The sequence below is a fragment of the Thermobia domestica genome, chromosome 8 (genome assembly GCF_964235325.1).
Source record: "Thermobia domestica chromosome 8, izTheDome1.hap1.1, whole genome shotgun sequence".
NCBI classification, from domain to species: Eukaryota; Metazoa; Arthropoda; class Insecta; order Zygentoma; family Lepismatidae; genus Thermobia; species Thermobia domestica.
The window spans coordinates 1,249,388-1,256,782 of record NC_137461.1 but is presented as its reverse complement, the minus strand read 5'-3'; positions in this window follow the sequence as shown (position 1 = coordinate 1,256,782).

Here is a 7,395-nt window from a genome sequence, read left to right as displayed (position 1 = left end):
AGTATGTCAAAAGTGGGCATCCAAACTTCTTTCAATAGTTTCCTTATTACACTAGAATGTATGCGAGAGAGAGGGATTGTGACTTGAGTTTCCCCTAAATCTTCCAAACGTCTCATTCTATCGAAACGCCATCTTTCATAATAGTTTGGCACTTCAAATCCTTCCTATGTTCAAGAGACAAGAGCCATCGTCCTGGTGTTGTTTTTGAAGTAACCGACATTTGCCGTTGTCTTCCATTTGTTTCTTGCTTGCTGGATGGTGTCGGAGACGTAACTGTTCTGAGTCCGCAACTATCGCTGGCTCCCTGCCTAGTAATCGGCGTTGTTATGTAGGTCTAAGCATCTGCATATTTCGGTGTGGTTCTTGAGTTGCGATTATGATGAGATGAGAGATGTCTGATCCTCTGACTTTTCGCCAGATGGAGGTTGACTGGAGTTTACGGAGCTTTGTCAATAGAAGTAGGTTCAGATTCTCATATATTTGTGCCCTGATATGGCCCTGGCGGCCTTGTTCTCTACTATCTGTAACTGTCTGAAATACATTTTTGGAGCGTGACTCCATGCTTTGGTGTGCATACATCAGAACTGAAGGTATGAAGGTCTTGAATACATGTAGTTTAATTTCGTATGCAAACTCAGGACTTCGAAAGAGCGGGAAGGGGGCTTCAAAACGTTGAGTTACCTTCTTGACGGTGGAGGAAATGTGAGGGAGGAAGCAGAGACGCTCTCTATTCACTGTTGGGACGCCCAAGGGCGCCCATGTTGTGGTTTCCAAGGGGGGCAAATATAAGCGAGGTTTCAAATATAGTTTCAAATTTTGCTATAACTAATGTAAAAATTCTTTCGATATTCCCAAGTAAGATTTTCTCTTATGGGGGGCAATCGCCCCACCTTGCCCCGCCTGATGGGCGCCCTTGGTCCGTCTGTCGATAGGTATTAGAGCAAAAATTGTATACAATATCGAAAATAAGATTTTTTTGCAATCGACTCAGCATTCTAAGAATAGGTTCCATTTCCTCCGTTAACCCTCAATTCAACCGGAAGTAGTAGAAATCAACTGTTTCCGGTTCCAGTATTGACCCTTTAGAGCAAAACAATAATAGATAGCATTTAAAAATAGATTCAGCGTATAAAGGAAAGATACCATCGCTACTCGCATCACGGCACTAAAATCGGGTCTGTTAGAAATTTACTAATGCTTCCGGTTTTAATTCTCTATAGAGCAAAATCGGTAACAGATATACACAAGTAGTTTCCTGGAATGGATTCAGCGTCTGAGGAATAGGTTTCATTTCCTCCGTCAACTTTCTACAGTAATAGAAAAAATAATATCAATTCTATGTAATTTTATTCGTTTAAAAGATACATCAATGCAGAATGCAAATTAAGTTGCAGAAGTTATCTGTATCTGCAACAATGGGCGTGTCAAACCATAAGTACTGGAAATCTACATTTTCCAGTTTCAACACTGACCACAATAGCCCAAAACATTAATATATGAAAAGGGTTTTTCCAATGTGAAGTTAATATCGAACGAATAGGTTTGATCTAGTTCCTCTATCGCAACTGAGAGTGGTAGAAATATATTACTACGTCCGGTTTCAATATTGATCAGAAGAAAGCAAAAATGGTAAAACATAGTAATTAATGGTGCAGGTTTACTATACGGATCCAGGCCGGTAGCCAGACCAAAAATGTAGGGGGGGGCTGATTTAACCATATTATAGTTCATCACCATATTATAGTTCATTTGCTAGCTTACCGTGAAAATTTTAGGGGGGGCCAGTGAAATTTTAGGGGGTCCACCGTAGTTTTCCGTGGATACGGACCTGTACGGATCCACAGATTGTAAAATGTGGGGAAATCTTTAATTTGCCCATTTTATGTCGAGAACAGAACTCAACGAACCCCTACGTGGCTTCTAACCCGTTCCTCCTCCTCCTCCTACTACTACTACTAATACTACTCCTACTACTATTACTACTTATACTATGGATCCGTATAGTAAAACTGCACGTAATTAACTTCCTTCTGATGCGAATTCAGTGTCCCAAGAACAAGTTTCATTTCCACCTTTGTCTCTACTGAAACCGGAAGCAGATGTTTTATCGGGATTCAGTACCACAAAAAGAGTTTTCATTTTTACTTTACTCCTCTATCTATCGAAACCGTAAATGGTAGAAATATGTTGTTAATTCCAATTTTAATATTGTTTCCTATGGATCGAAAGCAGTAATAGAAGGAGAGCGTTTGTGGATTCAGTATCAGAAGGACAGCTTTATTAATTTACTGAAACCGGAAAGAGTAAGGAATAGTAAAACTTCGATGTCAATATCAATAGAAAGAATTGTTTTTGGTACGTATTCAGCGTCAGATGAACAGGTTCCATTTCACATTACCCATCTATTGCATCCAGAAGTTATAAATCTGTTTGAATATTGAATTCGTATAGTTTGAAAGTCAACCGTAACTTCACAAGTGTGAAACGAAGCTAACTTGTTTTCCTCTTTTAATTATTTTTGAATATTCGATATCTCGGGAACGAGAAACCTCGTAGTTTATCATTGTATAAAATCAACATTAAAAATATTTTTAAACCTAAGTATTTGAATCCATTAGGAACGTACCAAGTTGAAAAAAATATTTCTTTTTTCAAGTCTCCCAAATTACTTGTCCTACCGAAATAAAACTTCTATCATCGTCTGCTGATAGCTCTGCTGATCTGCTGATAGAGCCGATAACCCAGGTTCGTCCTCCCACTTCTCACTATACAGGGTGGTCCAAAAGTAGGGTGTACTGATCAGCTCACTCCATTTTATATCATTTCATATTGTTATCCATCAGGTAGACTTAGTTGCTTTATTATTTGATCGTAATGTCATTTCACTTATAGCTACCTTAAGCTCGGAAGAGCAGAAACAAATAAACCTATAAACTAGAATGTTATACTAGGTCAATGCAGAGGTGTATACCTACTTTTGGGCCACACTGTATAAATCAGACGGTCCACTTCCTGCTCAGAACCCACTTTTGAGGTGATCACAATCGAGTTTTGAGGTTTTAATTGATAACTCACTCTATATTAGGCAACCTACTGTTTAGAATTCTTGCATCATTGTCTGATGGAGGGACAACCACAGATTTTTCTTTACCTCTTCTGAACAAATAGCGTTATCGAGACAATACTTCATCATTGAGTAGGATTCAAGATATTGTGGGAGCGCGTACTCCACACGATCACGACTTTTGTTTCTTAAAATTTTCAATTTTTGACCATCTTGGATTGAGTTCATTTTCAGATGATTCAATTCATAGGCCAGTGAAAATTTTCATACCCACAATTTTTAATTTCTGTTTCAATATATCAGAAGGCATGCAGAAGGGGATTCTCCCATATCTTCTGAATGATTTGTTCTTTGGAATTGATCTTTCATCTCTGGCCAGTCTGTCTTCCACTACAGGCATCAACGCACACCGTTTCTTATGTCATCATCTCTGCTGCGAACACTTCTACTTTATATGTTCGTTTCCAAAATACCAAACTCAAAATTTTTATATGGTAACTATAATTATTGTTAACTTATTGTAAATTTATTGGTACCGGTACTGGTATCTTTCTTTGACAACCGTCAATGATAAAATATTCTTGCAAATCTTTGTTTCTTAACATATCTCTTTTTCAATAGGATCTGGAGTCTATTGTCTACTACTGGAAATTGCTTGTTTTTGTTGTACTGAGGTTGGAATGAAACAATCAAGATATTAAATCAACCAACTGCTGACTGAAGATGAAATACATATAATCACACATAGCATTGTATGAAGACAGTATGGAGTTTCCAGGACCAGAGTAGCTGGATTTATAATTAATTTTCAACAAGGTATGTAGAATTCTTTCCTCAGAGGATCTTTATAAGTGATTCACACTCTCTGAATGATTTTCTATTGTCATCAATGTGGAGGCTCCTAGACAGAAACTCTGTTATTGTGCAGAAAATAAAACTGCAGTGTGTGTTCTCCATTACTAAGTGATAATTGGTTTTGGTAAATCAGTAATTATCAAATTCTGTCGAAACTCGAATCTATTAAAGATATGGTCATCTGATTTGGTTCTTGTCATATCATCAGAGTCAATTATGTCGTCGTTGAAAAAATCAGTTATGAAGATGTAAAATAAACAAATTGTTGAGTGAAATCGACTCACATATGTCGCCATGTGCCAGTGATTTGGAATTTCCAAGGACCACATATTAACCAGTCAACAATACTAAATAATATACAAAACTGCATTCTCTGTTGTTTCTGAGAGCAGAAATAAAATTGCAAAAGAATCAATAGCTAAAACAAAGCACTTAAACTTCTTGTTATTCTCGCTTAATCGCTGGTGACAGTACTCTTGATGAATTTGATCAACCAACTGAGCTGTGAACATTGGAAAAGGAAGTTGGTAGAAGAATAAGCCACTAATGCAACGTCTCTCCCATGTTAACGGTTGAAATATTATGTTAGCTGAGTGTTCTGAGAACGCAATACCACTACACCAACTGTTTGGTTCTCTTAAAAAAGCTGAGTTGCTGGACGCTGTGTGTCATTTGGAATTGCTACAAAGGAGTTCAAGATTCAGAAGTGCCTATGACTGTTTTCGCCGCTGGATTGAACCCAAGAGGAAAACACCAACTCAATTATTGTAATGTCTAATTTATTAAAATGTAATGTTTATAAGAAAAAAGATCAAAAGAAAAAAATAAACAAAAATCCTCCTTAAGACATTTAGCTTGGGGATTTAAGGGTGGGTGCTTGATTAAGTGGGGTGGCTGGATCAATAGATGGATGGGGTATGTCTACCACCAATCTTCCTACGATCTCTAGGAAGATTGGTGGTGACTGGATGGGCAGGCAGGGGAGTAGACTGGTGGACAGGACGGGTGTTTGGGCCGCTGGGCAGACGGTCCGGTAAGGGGGAGATGGGCTGACGGATGGGTTGAGGGGGCCTTGGAAGAAGGGAGGGTGGGGGTGTGGGTGCTTGGCCGGGCGGGTAGATATACACAACATATACACGTACGCACATCCAAACGCCTACATTCCTCATCACCACCAACACTGATGCGGCGAGGGACCACGCGCTTCGATCCAGATGGGTAAGTATTGTAGCATTTACAGACTTTTACACAACGACTTATCTTCTTCGGATAACTCTTTTGCTTTCAGATTGTTCTTCAAATAATTCTTTAGCTGTTTTCAATATGTGTTGAATGTGTCTTCGTTCTCTTTTCTCTGTATCCAATAGTTTCTACTTCTTCATAATCTCTCTCTGTATTGCAACAAACATTGGTTCTTCAATCTATATTTGGTCCAATACTATTTCTTTTATAGACTGTGATCATAATTACTCGCTTCTGAATTCATATCTGTTCAATAATATTTCTTTCCTTTTCTCCAGCTTCAATCAGGACGTCTTTCCATCAAAGTATAGAACAGAGTGAAGAAATGAAGAAAAAGTATCACTGTTCGCCATAATGAATATTCTGCTAGAATGTTATGATGGGAGAATATGTTATCAGGTCGAAGTCTGACTAGTATCAAGAAATGAGAAAAATTGAATAGTGGACACATCTCACACAAAACTACTCGAAAGAACCTACTGGATACAACATCTGTAATGTAAAATTTTAGAGAAAGAGGAAGGTAATTAGGATGAAGGGTGGAGACAGTGTGGTGAACCAAATTAATAAAAAATATAAATAAATAAATAAATTAAATAAAGAAATAAATTTCTTAAATAGATAAGTTGTAGTAGCTAAGAAATATAATTAAAAAGTTAAATAAATAACTAAATTCATAAATAAATGCTCAACTAAAATCATAAATCCGCTCAACCATCACCATCATCAGCATCATAATCATAACTCTAATCACGAATCACACTGTCTCTAGTTTCCTTTCACCCGAATCTTTTCTTTTTCTGCAGTAACTCATATCACAGTTGTTATGTCTCATTCTTGTCTAGTGATATTTTGCGTGCCCTGTTTTCATCATTAATATTTTCTCATCTCTTAATACCCAGTCAATACTTTGACTTCGCCACATGTTCGTTCATATACACCTTCTAGCGCAAGATTCAATATGATGATAGTGACACTTTTGTCTAGTATTCTCCCTTTTCTTCTGTCTTCGATACATTCTGATGACGAGAGACTGAATCTTGAAAGCTAAATCTTTTATTCTTTCAGTGTGTTTTTCTTCATAAGCATCACATATAGTACCTTTTATGTCTACAGATCGCACACAAACATTGTTCATACACAGAGGTGGCTCGAAAGGGAAGTCACAGTGGTAAACGTTACTTCTATCGCTTGAAAGTGAAAGAATAAATAGCCTCTAATGTATTAATTATTATATCCAACAATTAATACATTAAGAAAGTTATCTTTTTTCACTCTCAAGCGAAAAAACTTAACTTTTACCGGTGTGAGTTCTCTCACGAACGCATCCACAAACAGTTAGTATTTCTTTTTCAGTTCTTTCGACGAAGAAGAAAGAAGAAGAAGCCTTACCACGACATATTATCTGTCTGTCTGGTTGGGTGCTTGTGCTTCTGTCTGACCTGACGCTGGGGTTCTTGATATCTGTCTTGACGCCTGAATCCTAAATGTTGATCCCGACCTGATGCCCTCTGTGCCCTTATACCCGCCCCGAAGCCAGCCTTCTCCTCTGCCTGCTTTCCCCCTATCTATCTATTCTTTCAGCCACCCTATAAAGCCGGTGGGTACTTGGGGTGGAAAGCTGGTAGGGAATAGGGAGGGAGGAAACTGGTCGGTGGGACTGGTGAGGTGGGTGGAGGGAAATAGCTCTCCCTGAAAAAGGAGATAAATAAAAAAAAACATGAGTGTTTTCATTTGCTGGTGTTTTGTAGTTAACGAATTAACATTACTAATATTAATTAATAAACATATGATAAAGTAAAGTAAGTAGAGTAACTGAGTAATACATGTTTATGTATAGTAGACGATCAAAGAAGTTTATGTCCAGATCTGGTTTCTCTACCCTGAAACATAGCGTGTTCTGATGATAAGGGCCATAATTTCCCGGTATTCGGTGGCCCTGAGATTAAGTTAATAGGACAGTTTAAAATTTAGTGCATTATACGGTTCAAACGTAATTTCCAAAGATAACAATATTTCAAGTCACGTTGCTGGAGCTATAGAGTTGTGTTTCATTGACATCGGATTGAGCATGAACTACCTAGTATAACACTTGCTTTGGCCCGCCGAAACCCCAGGCCTCACCGTTATGAATACTTGTGGTCAGTGCTGCAGATCAGACTCTCGAGCGGAGATTCTTCTCCACCCTTGTTGACGGAGCTAAATACTCAACTTATTAGGAAATGCTGTAATAT